Source organism: Anguilla anguilla, chromosome 3 (genome assembly GCF_013347855.1).
Source record: "Anguilla anguilla isolate fAngAng1 chromosome 3, fAngAng1.pri, whole genome shotgun sequence".
Taxonomy (NCBI): Eukaryota; Metazoa; Chordata; class Actinopteri; order Anguilliformes; family Anguillidae; genus Anguilla; species Anguilla anguilla.
The window spans coordinates 65,935,365-65,949,281 of NC_049203.1; the positions used below are offsets into that span (position 1 = coordinate 65,935,365).

The following is a 13,917-nucleotide window of genomic DNA, read 5'->3' on the forward strand; positions in this document are numbered from 1 at the left end:
TCTCTGATCTCATAGAGGACTGCTCTCTCTCTCTCTGCTTCAGCAGGACATTGTTATGGGGGGCTGCTGGGGGACGGGGGACGGGGGACGGGGGACGGGGGTCATTCGATTGAGGCACTGCGCTCTGGTGCATGGATGTGCCTCACGGTCTGCGCTCGAACCCGGATCGTTCCAGTGCCGACTGTGCCCGGTCTGCATGAAACCCATGTGGCCAAAAAGCATTGACTGCTTATGATGGAGAACCTATTACTATAATCATTATTTTAAAAATATTGTTGCAGTTGTCAGTCATAATAGTAGTGATAGTACTTGTAGTAATCGTCCTGTCTCATGAGGGTTTGTTTTGAGACTTGTGTGTGGTTCTGCTAGGTTTACATTTGTTGTAATGTAATGCATAGCATTTTTAACTTCACCTGTAGTTAGAGCAGGCTCTTTCAAAGGAGCGTTTCCATCTTCGTATCCATTTCCATCTATTTTAATCTGTTAATGAAAGTGAGAGAGGTTGTTGTTTTATTTTCGCAGTGGCGTGGTGCTTTTATTTCCCAGCATTCCTGTCCACGCAAAGCTGGGCTCCTGAGCGCCGTCTCCTGTGCGTTCTCACTGCCTCTGTTTGCCACTGTTACGCTCGTTCTGTGCGGTAAAACCAATGTTTTCATAAATAATTGAGCTGTCGAGTTTCTAAATGTTACTTTTTCGGCATTTTTACCTCCGGTCTTTCGGGCCCGGCTATCCGCTTTTCTTTTTTTTTTTTTTTTTGGTTTACGCATGAATTCCTCATCTGGGGATCGCAGAGGCTGTTGTGTGGAAGTAATTATATTTTGAATTCAGTTCTGTGTTGGCTTCCCAGCTACTGTATCCTTGGTGGCAATACTGAAACCCAGCCTGTGAGTCATTCACACGTGTGCGCACGGACAGGGACTTACACAGAAACATGTGTGTGCAGACTGGAATGCATGCACTGAGATATAACACAAAGAAGAACAGGGCTCGCACACACACACACACGCACACATGGACACAAACACATACACACATATACACATATACACATACACATACATGCACACACACACACACACACACACACACACAAAATATGCACACACTGAACCCACACAAGCACAACTGAATATTAAAAAGCATGCATGCACACAGCCTCTCTCTCTCTCTTTCTCTCTCACACACACAGACACACACACACACACATTGAGTTTGCAGGAGCGTCATATTATACGAGGTGTCAGTCAGGAACTGGAGTAAACTGTACCCGATTCTCAGCAAACACACTGACACACTGATTAATCTCCCTGTTGACCTGAGAGAGAGAGAGAGAGAGAGAGAGAGAGAGAGAGATTCCAGTAAAATTGAAGCCACACAGTTGCTCTCTCAGGACACCGTGACTGACTGGCTGAATCCTCTCACCGGGCCCGTGCTCCACAGACGCTGTGGTGAGGAGGAGGATGAGGAGGAGGAGGAGGAGGATGAGGAGGAGGAGGAGGAGGAGCAGGTGGTAGGCAGCCTCGTAGCGCAGTCTGATGCGGCCCCCGCTCAGCCCACGGACGGCGTGAGTCAGCCTCTCGCACTGCGATGGTCAGGCCTACAAGGTTAAAGCCCTCTGGCACAGCACTTTCAGTGAACGCTAACCAGGAAAAACCATACAGAAGCTAACCAAGAAACACACAGAGAAGCTAACCAAGAAACACATAGAGAAGCTAACCAAGAAACACATAGAGAAGCTAACCAAGAAAACCATAGAGAAGCTAACCAAGAAAAACCATAGAGAAGCTAACCAAGAAAAACATAGAGAAGCTAACCCCTTTCAGTGGAGTCTTGGGAACCAGCCAACTCACTCTCTGGTTTTCATGTTTTCTTCAGCTGTTTTTTTTTTTTTTTTGTGGGGGTGGGTCAGGTTCCCTGTCACACCATCACCTGTAGGGGGGCGGGACATAACCCGTCTGTGGTCTGCCTAGGACTGAAGGAAAGAAGAGAGACATCCTGCTGATTGCAGGAGGGCGGGATTGAAACCAAAAAAAAAAAAAAACACTTCTCTTTGTTCTGCCTCTCTAATTTAGAGCATTCACCATGAGAGGCTCACAGCCAGGCAGGAAAAGACCCAAGGGAGACCCTTGAAACAGTGCAAATCCCCAAAAAGGCAATGTATTTTTGAACGTCGGTAAAATATAACGGCGCATTGGTGACTAAATCTAAATTCTGTAAAATAGCGGACTTGCTTTTGAACCACAAACAAAAACTGTCTCTTTCGTAAATGCAGACTTGTCGGGGGACCACATGATGGGGGGTGGGGGGGGTGGGGGTGGGGAGAAGGGTAGTTAGGATGATTCCAAGGGCCCTGACTGATGGGGGCCCTCAAAACATATTAGAAGATAGGATTTTCTGGGGTGGTGGGGCCCAACGTGAGGTGTTTTCATGGGGCCCAAAGCTCCGTGGTGGTGCCTCTGCTTGCTTGCACCTGCATACACTTGGGCACAATGGTGCACACGCACACACACACACACACACACACACACACCTGCAAGTGTGCACATTCACAGGCACACAGAACACACACCGTCTATCAGGCTGGTTTAGAGGTCTTACAGGCCTGCTCCAATCTCTCCGCTCTGTTCTGTTTCCTTAGTGGGGGGGTGGGGTGGTGGGGGGGGGAGGGGGGGGGGGGCGCAGGCTGGTGCATTGTCACCATTAGAGCAGCACTCGCGCCTAAGGCCTGGACTTTGTCCCCACTGTACACTGGGCTAACTGGAGCTTATGAAACACCCATTCATTCATCCACTGCCTCCCCCTTCCCCTTATCCTTCAATCCCAAAAGATGCCACCGTCATCATATGTGGGAAAAGAAGGTGTGTTTCAGTACCTGGTGATAAATGAAATCCAATATATCATGAATCTTTATATCATCACCTGCATGTGTCCACAACAGACGTTTTACCTGTTTTCACGCTGTGTGGATGACGAGCGAAATAACCGCCAGGCTATTGTTTTGCGTTAGTTCGGCTGTCAGCTGGGCCTTAAAGTGATCAGCAAGAATACTGCAATTATTGAGCACAGGGTGTCCCTCCCAATCCTAATTAAGTACAGAGAGGATCTGAGCCTAATTCTCCCCCCAGACTGCAGCTGTGCATCCATTACCTTCTCCTGGATTTAGATAGAATCCCAGCACACAGCTCAGAACTTTGAACTTTGAGCTTTGACCTCTGAACACACAGCTTGGCAATCCCTTGTGAAAATATCGCTTTAGGTAATTAGGATGTAATATATGTTAGGTAATTTTGGATGTAAACAATATTCTGTGTATCTGTATCTTTATATAAAAAAACAACACATAGATTTTTTGACTTTCATAATTGGATAAATATTACAATATTCTATAATTCTGACTATAATAAACAGTATTCGTTAATATTTGTCAGATCACTAATATGTGATTGGAATGCTCTTAACTGAACATTCTAATGCTGATGTAACAATCACTACTAGAAACTGAAAGTAGTGGAGTTCTAGAACACTGACTTATAATTTAGGAAAAAAAATAAAAATTCCAAAAAGCCTACTCTTCAAAGGGTTAAATTGCATTGTGGGTGTTGTTATCCAGATAGATTGACAGACTGTGTAATTTTACCAATATTCAGTAGACCGAATAATAGTACAGCAGAACTGGGTAACTGACACACTTTGATTCAGTGAGCTTGTAATAAACAAATAAGTGTCGGACTATTCTGTGCAGCTGGTCTGTTAGTGCCAGTAACTGAGCTACAACAATGATTACATTATCCTGATAAACGCATTCAATCTGTTCGATGCATTCAACAAATTCAGCTGTTCAGCCTTTTCAATGTATTCAACAAAATCAGCGACACAACATTAACATTAACATTAAAAAATTAGAACATAAATAAATACAGTTTATCCAACCAAAGTGCTAAAACTGCTTATAGAGAGCTGGGTTGAAGGGTACAGCCTGAGTCTTTTACTGTATAAGACATTTAGTACATTGTAAATTTCCCATACGAGTCATGGACATGATACTTTTGATTCCTCTATGGTTTCACTATGATGTTCCAGCTGGTTTGTGTTTGACTGTGCCTGGTCCGTGGCTATAGCAGCTTCCCAGAGAATGATAAATGAATGTGTGGTTATTGGGAACTGGCTGATATATCGATTCTGGTGCATTGTGGGAGAGTTTGTAGCATGTTGAGCTGTGTGTCTCAGCGTCCGCTCTTGTCAGGGATAGAGGAAATGTCCCTTTGAATGATGGACAGTTGTCCTTTTGCGAGGCAAACTTGTCAGCCTTCTCACTGTGCCAGTCCAATTAAATGAAAAATCTTGGCAGCCAGACAGTGCGTAAGCAAGAGAATGAGAAATGGATGAGATGGAGAGAGAAGTGGGGGAGGGGGGGGTCACCAAGGGAAAGAGATTGAGAATGAAAGGATTTACCCAGAAAGTGTAAATGTGTAAGCCCTGTGTGTGCAGTAGGTATATCATTTTCAATATCAAAGAAGGATATATCAATATCATTTTCATTCCAAGCTGCAGCAGTAAGTGACTGTGGCTCTTGATTCTAGAATTTTCCTGAAACACCAGGGCTCCACTTTCCCCCCTTCTGCCTTCACCTTCTCTCTCTCTCTCTCTCTGTCTCTCTCTCCCTATCAGTCTCTCTCTCTCTCTCTCTCTCATTGAATACCCTCTTGAGAGAGATGTTGTTATTCCCCAGCACGCCTGTAATTATTTAGTCATTATTTCCCCCCCCCCCCCACCCCATTAGACAAACACTCCATATACACACATTCACATACAAACATCCGTCGCACATACATAACTCTGACTTGGCGCACGCACACACACACGCACGCGCGCGCGCACAGACTCACTCAATCACGCACACACACACACACACACACACACACACTCCTCCCACTCCCTCCTCCCCTCTCCTCCCCTGCCCTCCCCTCTTTTGCGCGCTGTGGCTGGCAGAGAGAGAGAGAGAGAGAGAGAGTGTGAGGGAGAGCCGCAACCCGCCGTCTCTCCGCGCACCTCCGCTAGCTCTCCGCTCGTCCCCGGGACACAGGCGACACGGTGGGTACGGCCAACTGCCGCCCGCCCCTGGTGGGGCCCTGCCCGAAATCCACCGGCCTCACCTTCCTCCTCTCTCTCTCTCTCTCTCTCTTTCTCTCTGTCTCTCTCTCTCTCTCTCTCTGTTTTTCTCTTTCTGTCTCTCTGCAGGTCTTTCAGAAAACCTCCTTCCTTCCGCCGGACCGGAGCCCACCTCTGCTCTCTCTCTCTCTGCCCGCCCCTCCCCCCCTCCCCCGGCTCCAGGTAGGGCTCCTCCCCGACTCCGCGGGCCGCTGTCGCGCCTCTCTCCGATCCCGCCGTCCCCGCGCTGCGGAGCTGCTGCGTCACCGCGAGTGTCGCCATGCCGACTGTCAGTCTATTGTTGGGTGACGGTCGGTCTGTTGATGGAAATGCCGGCTCATTGCTATGCAGCTGATGTCTCGCTTTCTCTCTCCCTCTCTCTCTATCGCCTCTCCTCTCCCCCCCTCTCTCTCCCTCGCTCCTGCTCTGTCTTTTGCGCTCTGCCTCTCTCTCTCTCTCTCTCCATCTCCCCCTCTCTCCTCCCCTCTTTCTGACCCTGGATAAGAGCTCTGTTTCTCTCCGTCTTGCTCTCCTTTCCTCGTTCCCCCTCTCTCTGTCTGCGGAATACTGGCGTTGTGGCTCTCGGCTGGAGAGATTGCTTAGAATGTTCGTCTCACCTCTGCTGCCGTCAGCGAATTCTGTCCTCTGTGTGTGTATGTGCGTGTGTTTGTGTGTGTCTGTGTGTCTGTGTGTGTGTGTGTGTGCCGGTGTGTGTTTGTGTGTGTGTGTGCGTGTGTGTGTGCATCCGTCTGTTAGCGTGCGTGTGTCCGGTTTATGCGCACGCGTAGCTGTGTGTGTCCGACTGTTGGCGTGCGTGCGTCCGTTTAACTACCAGTATCACTGTGGCAGAGGCACGACATCGTAATGTCGCAGAATCTCATCTGGACTACGTGTGTAAAATGTTTGTGTGTGGCCTTTCTAATTTTGCTTGTGGGGTGGGTGGGGGAGGGGGGCAGTAATTGAACCAGAAAGGGGTGAAATATCACAGTTTTTGTGTCATTTTTTTTTAGCCGTATGATTTATTAATACCGCGTGCTTCCCCTTGATGCTGTATATTTGATGAGGGTACTTCCCCTCTTTGCTTCTGGGGCGTCCGTTGAGTGAATGAGAGCGTCCTGCGCTTCCAGTGGGAGCCGGGGGACAGAGAGCGTCTAGACAGAGTTGGTTTTTCAAAAGGCGCAGCGATGACACTCAGGGTAGGCTGTGGGGGGAGGTGGGGGGGTGGGGTAAGGAGGTTCGGGGGAGGGGGTGGGGGGGGTGGTGGAGGAGAGTGATGGCGTCAAACACAGTAGATCATCACGAAGAGATTTGTTTCTTTTTGTTGATAGGTATGGTATATATCATATGTGTGTGTGTATATGTGTGTGTGTGTGTTCTAAACTGCCGGTCTGCTGTTACCTCAGCAATAACTCAGTCAAACCCTCACACTCTCCCCATCTGCCATAAATGCTCTTTAACCTGGTAATATCAATCACAGTTATGAACATCAGGACACCACCTGTGTTTTGTGTGTGTGTGTGTGTGTGAGAGAGAGAGAGGGGGGGGGGAGGGAGAGAGAGAGGGAGAAAGAGAGGGAAAGAGAGAAAGAAAGAGAGTGAGAGGGAGATAGCATCTTGAGCTCTGCCTCAGTACAAATAGATTGTTCCCTTTTAATTATAGCCTAAAATGCACAGTATAATTTTATAAAAGGCGATTACCAATTATTTATGGTTAACTGTTGGAAATTGCCATGAGAAGACTGAAAGCTGATAGTACAATTTACAAATTGTACGGGTGAATAAAAGACTATCGGTGCATAAATTTATTTTAAACAACAGTACTTGTGCAGTACTCAGCACAAATGCAGTTCTGTTTCATGCAGAAAAGGTTGTTTTGTGGTTATTAAATTGCTGCCAGAGTTTTTTTTGTGTGAAGTTACACATGAATTGAGCTCAGAACAGACAGGATGGCCAGAAGACCAGCATCTTTATGAAGCTCTTGCAGTTCCTTCCATCAGTCTGTTCCCTAGAGAGCCAGAAAATCAACAAAGCAGTGATGGAGCCATGAAAATGAGCTTTACGTGATGGCAACCGGAATGTTTCTTTGATTATCCGTCATGTGCTGTATTCACATTCTTTGGTTGAGATATGTGCTAAGCGTGTTGTTAAACATTTGTGGTGGCTGGGCGTCCGCTCGAAAATGGGTCTTCAGAAAAAAAAAAAAATCAAAGCCAATTCATGTAGTGTGACAGATGTGCCAGAAGTATAAACTTTTTAATTTGACAAAAGAAAAAAAAAACATGGATGGAACTGGCTGGCTTTCACCAAAATGGCTCTAACATTCTGAAAAGATGTTATGACAAAAGAGGATTCTTTCAAAAAAAAAAAACATCTGTGGGTAACCAGGCAGCTTTTTATGGTGACTCAGTGCAACCTGGTCACAGATGCCAAATAGGAACAGGCTATGGCATCAGCATAAGCAGAGAATAAAACACTCCAGTATCTCTCCAGAGTCTCCATGACTGCAGTGTTTCATCAGTATACACGCTAATACGGTTCTGTACCACTCTTGTTTACCCGACTATTGTTAGACATTTAATAGTGCTCGGTTTCCATGGCTAACTGGCAAACCTAACAGGGTGGCTTAATCTGGACTTACTCAGCCTGATCTATTGCTTCAGTACCATCATGATTGGCACGTTTAGTTCCGGTCATATTTTCTTCTTCTAAGAACGCGGCATTACTCAGGACTCCGCGTGATTGGTCATACTGTTATCATCCTTTTGTCTGCCTCACTGCACGGTTGGCACTTCTTGACCACTGACACCACAATTAGAGCGCTCAGCGTTGAAATGCAGGCTGCGATACGATGCAGCTCCGCCGTGGCGAAGGCTTCTAGAGTCGCTCTTAACGTTAGTCACGGCCCCACAGAGGAAACAGGAAGCAGGAAGCCGCCTCGCCCCCCTTGTCGCGACAGGCGAGGTCATATAGCTGAGCCTGTGGAGGACCACTGCCCCTCAGTGGAGATTGGGCATGACACCTGTCACATCTGTGTGGGCGTGTCCAATTTCACAGGCGTCCCTCTGTCGCATATGCGGTGGCGTGTCCATTTAGGGCTGCCCCCCGCCCCGTCATCTCTTCCCTGACACCTCAGCCAAGGGGCTGCGGGGGTGGTCATGGGCTCCTGTGGACAAACCGGCACTGACACGGGTGGGCGTGTGTCCCTCCAGCCAATGGGCCGGGGCCTTTACCGCTGATGTCATCTGACTCAGCAGGGTTCCAAAGCCTGTTTCCACCCATCATCACAGTGGCTGTCTGCCTGCCCCAATTAATAATGAACTGTGGATGACGAATGGCGTCTTGTTAGAGGGCAGGTCCTGCTGCGTTAGATGGATCACAAGATGAGGAAAAGGCTAGACAGTTGAATATAATGTTTTTTTTTTATCCAGTTTTTGGTTTAGACAATTGTGTAGCAATTTTTATGTTCTTTGAGCTTGTGCGAACTGTTTTTCTTGGTTGGCGTGCCCTTTTATCAGTTTCTCAAAAGGTCTCCACTGGGTCCTGTGTGTGAGAGTGTGTGTGTGTGTGTGCATTTGTGTGTGTGTGTGTGTGTATGCAAGTGTGCGCGTGCGTGTATGTGTGTGTGTGTGTGTGTGTGTGTGCGTCTGTGTGTGTGTGAGACTGGGCACTTTTCTGAAAACTTTTATGCAAAAGTGCAGTGATGTGGCGGAATTGCCAAAGTGCCAGAGAAAGTGTGCTGAAGCATCGCTCTGCACTTTGGGAGGAACAATGTCTGCCGCTGACATAACACTGATATAAGTCATGCCTAGAGCAGATTTTTAAAAAACTGAGTCAGCCCTGTTTTGGTAACAGCTAGGCCTGCCTGTGGTGTTTATCACACACCCCCTCCCCCCTTCACCTCCACCACCACCACCACACACACTTATACACACACACACACACACACGCACACTTTCCATCATTGTTGCCATGGAGACAAAAGATCTCTCTGGCAGTTAGGTCTCTTCTGTTGCTAAATCTGCCAAATGAATTAAACTTTCATTTGTGTTTATCGGGAAAAGTGAAAATGTATTTTCCATTTAGAATAGAATAGGAACAGCCATTGCGGGTCTGATATGCAATAGTGGCCTAGAGCTCTAAACTCAGTGTTTACAAACCTGATAAAGTAATGTAATGTAATGATAAAAATCTGCAGTCGGCCCATTGGGTCTGCTGGTCATTGCCATTTAATTGTTTTTATTGTAAAAGCCTGGCTATAAAGATTTATCAGTTGATTAATAGGCCTCAGCAGAAAGTATACATTCTTTTCTCTGTCCTTCGTCAATCCTCAACCTGAGTTTTACTGCAATAGAGTGATCTGAGTAGGTTGAAAGTGAAGTAAAAGATGGCCACCTTGGTGTTATTTATTTTTATTTTATTTATTTTTCTGTGTGGGATCTGTATCTTTCTTTGAAAATGTGCTCACGATGACCTCCGGGCTGGATCCAGATGAGAGCGTGCCGTTGCGGGGGCATGACTGTCCATGTAGATAATAAATAAGGGATACAGGCTAGGCTCTGTGGCCTCCAGTGGTGCTCTAAGCCTGTCTGCATGGGAACTGTCTAAAGTTCAGAGGTGATTTAATATCAGTACAGTTTTTTGTCCCCCCACCCCCCCTTTCCCCTCCCCCTGGCTGCTGCTGTATTGCAGCAGATGCTCTTCTTGTCTTATTTTGCATATTATTAACTGCATTATTTTGACCCCTTTTGCATACCTTTTGCTAATGCATTAGACAATGCTGAGCATTTGGCGGGGGGGGGGGGGGGGGGGGGGGCGGGGGGGGGGGGGATGTTAAAGTATATTTACAGGCCCTGCAGGTTCTGGAAGGATGTTGTTAGGTCCCCTGCTCCCTGGAGCTCCTTGTTAACCCCTTCAGGTTTGAGATCACACATCTGTGATTAGAATGTCCGTTGCTCAGCATTCTAATGAAAATCTAACAATCGCTACTGGTAATTGAAAGCAATGTAGTTCAAGGACATTGACTTAGACTTTTGAGAAAAAAAACAAAAAAACAGTGGCACAGACCTGTCCTACGCACCTGGCTGGGGTCTCAGTATGTCTCCATGGTAACGCGGGGAGGGGCGTCATGGCTGGGGCTTGTTCACCTTGCCCTGTGAACGACAGCCAATGTCAGCGTGCCCCTGCTGTAGTCTGGGACACTTACGCCCCCCAGTTAATACAGCTGCTCCGGACATCAGCTGTGTTCATCTCCCATCGTCCGTGCAGTCCGGTTCTATAGTCTGCTCCAGTGTGTCCATCCATTTTCAGTATTTAATGAAATAGAATAGAACTCATAGGCAAGCTCTTTTCTGAAAAGAAAATGATAGTAATTTAGCTGTTCCTGAAGTGTCCATGTGGACCAGTGCCACCCAACCCCTATTCCTGGAGATCTACCATCTCGTAGGCTTTCATTTCGACCGTAAATAGGCACGTTCTAATTCTACTAATTAGAATCAGAACTAATCAATTAATCTCTAGCTGCTGAATGAGCTGTGCTTTGTTAGAGCTGGAGTGAAAACCCACAGGACGGTAGATCTCCAGGAACAGATTTGGGAAGCCCTGATCTGGCATCTTCAGACTGTTTTGTGTGTCCGTCCATCAGTTTAAAGTGAATCTGGAAGTGCATGCTGAGGTGTTGGGTTTCCCTGCAGAAACAGAACACAACTTGTTGCTGTGCCCTTCGCTCTCCTTTCAGATGGGGGTTCATTTTACCCTAGGGTTGAGCGGGCCAAGGTTACTGCCCCCGTGACCAAACCAGTAAGCCTTTCCTCCTGTCAGGGGTCAGCGGCGACCCGTAAAACGCTTTCGGCCAGCCAGTGATTCGGAATCCATGAAATGGGGCGGCGTGCCTTGGCGGGACGCGCTTTCCATGCTTAACAGGGACAGGATGTGTCCTGAACCGCCAGCTTCCACACTCAGGGCTGCCCAGACCTCCCTGCTGTCTCCCAGCAGCCAGCTGTGCAGCAGCGAGGCACAAGAGTCAGCACTTTCCACTTTAATCTGGGGCTCCATGCACACAGAGGGATACGCTCACACAGACATAAAAACTCATAAACACACACACACACACCCACACACACTCACGCACACTCACACACACACACATGCGCGCACACAGACAGACGTGCAAACACAGAAACACACGCACGCACACACACACACACACACACACAGACACAGACACATGCACACACACCCACGCACACACACAGACACACACACACACACACACAGACACACACGCGCGTACATGCACACACGCACACTCGCAGAGGATCTGCCAATGTGACAGCTGTTTGTGACACGCTGGTTCTCTTTCATCAATGCACTTTAATTTGAACCACCTGTTGTCTTGTTCTGCTACTTTCATCAGTCCCCCTTATTACTAGTATTACGGTAATTCAGGGTTAGACACCAGGCTTGGACTCCTTTGCCGCCCAAAGTGGAGTGAGCTGCCGTTGCACTACCCGGAACATAGTGTGTTTGACTGAAACTGAATGGCACTTCAGTCTCTGGGCCTAAACAAAAAAGACCATACTCTTGAGCTTGGAGTACATTTGGCCCACGATTTCTTGAAATGAAGTCCAGTGAGCAGAGGTCTAACAGTTTCCATTGCCTCTTTTCCCAGCAGATTGGATCTGATCAGCAGAGTACTCCCAAACTTCAGCGGCAGTCATACTGCAGTCAGACACCGAAAATCGGCTCCCAGGTTTGTATACCGTGCCATGATGCAGTCGTGTCACAGCTCTTAACGCAGTGTTCAGTGTGTGTGAAAAATCTGCATACATCTGCATGTCTTCGGCTAATAAATGTATGTGTAATTGATTTTTTTTTTTTTTTTATGAGACAAAATTGGAGGTGCTAAGGCGCTCTTTGACAAGAAATTAAGTGATAATGCTGCATTGCGGAGCAGCAAGGAGCTCTTCTAATTACATTTCTGTAAGCCTGTTTGAAAAGCGTAACCACAGAAGAAAAATCCCTGTCAGTGCTGGAAGTGTGCTTCTCCCTAATTAACCATCCACGTGCTCTCATTTGACACATAATCTCGCGCTGTGAGTCAGGGTTCACAGCCTGGCGGTGATTACTGCCTGCATTGCAGAGAGTCATGACGAAGCATTAGGACTGATCCACTGACCCAGAACCCCTTCCTGTTTCCACCAGTTATCTGTATTATGTACACGGACAAACATGGAGCAAATCATTTGCTTAAATTTCACCCCTCAATAAGCCTCTTCATGTAGTACTGGAGCTGGGTGCCTTGTTCAAGGGATCAACAGGATGCAAACCTATGACCATCTGGTTCAATAGTTTGAGCAATTTGGCTACGTGCTACTCGTTTTGCAGAACAATAACATTTTAGATATGTAATGCAAGGTACAATTTTTGGCAATATCTCAGTATTTATTGTTATGTGTTAATGTTTATTTAAATGGCTACTATGTCATTTATTATGGGTATATTACCAATGATGTTGTTGTTTCATTTGATTGTATTATTATTAATGAAAACAAGTTATAAAGTAATAAGGGAATATTTAAAGATATTTACGGGGATGCATTAGCCTGTCCAGTCTTATACAGTTATGTCAGTGTAACACTAATGAGGGGGCAGTATAAATGACTCACCCCCCTGGCTCTCATTTCAGACCTGCTCTATCAATCTCCCATGCAGGTGTGGATCTGAGGCTTTTCAATTTGCTTCCGTATCCACTGGTGACCTGCTGAGCTCCAGTGGAGAAGAGGCCTGCATCTGCACTGACCATCGCTCACCACTAGGGGATTCTCAGTCCTCCACGTTGTAAGGTAACTCCGGCTACATACCAAAAAGAAAACTGAAAAAATCACATCCAAGCTGGAGGGGTTTCAAAATGGAGGGAGGGGCTTCAAAATATTTCCAATTGCCAAATGTAGGCCTGACCAAAAAAGTTCAGTCTGCTTTGTAAGGTAACTCTACAGGCTACACAGTGGGTGTGGCATTTTAAATATATTTTTATTTAAATAAACTTTTATTTAACCAGGGTAGCCACACTGAAATTGACATCTCTTTTGTAAGTGAGTCCTGGAGCCTACAAAATGTTGGACTGTGGAAGGAAACAAGAGTTCCCGGAGGAAACCCATGCCAGCATGGGTAGAACCTGCTAATCATAAAGCATATTGACTAGAACCGCGTTATAAAGCTGAATTCTCCATAATTCACCCTTAGGGTGGCTATACGTACGGTACGATGCTGACTCAAACCTCCCGGCTTGCGTTTCACCGCAGATCACTTCTCTGAATCATCAGACCTTAGGAAATGGGTCAAGTGGCTCCAGTCAGGCAGAATGAATGGCTGACAATTGAGTATACAGTTGGATAAACGGGTATTGTGGGTAATTGTATCAACTGGATGACCTGCGATAGATTGGCGGCCTGTCCTGGGTGCATTCCTGCCTCTCGCCCAAAGCATGCTGGGATAGGCTCCAGCACCCCCTCCCCCCCACGACCCTGCTGAGGATAAGCGAGGATAGATAATGGATGGATGGACGGATGGATGGATGGGTGAATCCACTGGAACGTTGAGCTTAGCTGATGTGTTGCCTGAGTTATGGGGGGCCGAATCCCAGTCCAGGACAGCCATGGATGGATGGATGGATAGTGGTGCTGATCTATCCCACCAGCAACCCCCCTCTGCAGGATTTTCCTGTGCCCCTTGTGATCCCTGAGATATGAAATCCAGTTTGCCACATAACCAA

The 13,917-nt window shown here is 47.0% G+C and overlaps 1 protein-coding gene across 12 annotated transcripts in view; it reads left to right on the top strand.

The window, feature by feature from the left end:
- Positions 1-13,917, top strand: part of LOC118223681 (microtubule-associated protein 2-like) — a 77,221-nt gene that overhangs the window by 17,782 nt on the left and 45,522 nt on the right. For 7 of the 12 annotated variants that reach the window (XM_035410538.1, XM_035410545.1, XM_035410548.1 and 4 more), the window contains exons 1-4: positions 4,965-5,091; positions 5,239-5,331; positions 11,815-11,895; positions 12,858-12,988. The gene's annotated coding sequence lies outside the window, so the exon portion shown is untranslated. Of the gene's footprint in view, positions 1-4,964; positions 5,092-5,238; positions 5,332-11,814; positions 11,896-12,831; positions 12,989-13,917 lie in introns of those variants that run through there. The other 5 variants (XM_035410540.1, XM_035410541.1, XM_035410539.1 and 2 more) reach the window with 5 other exon arrangements.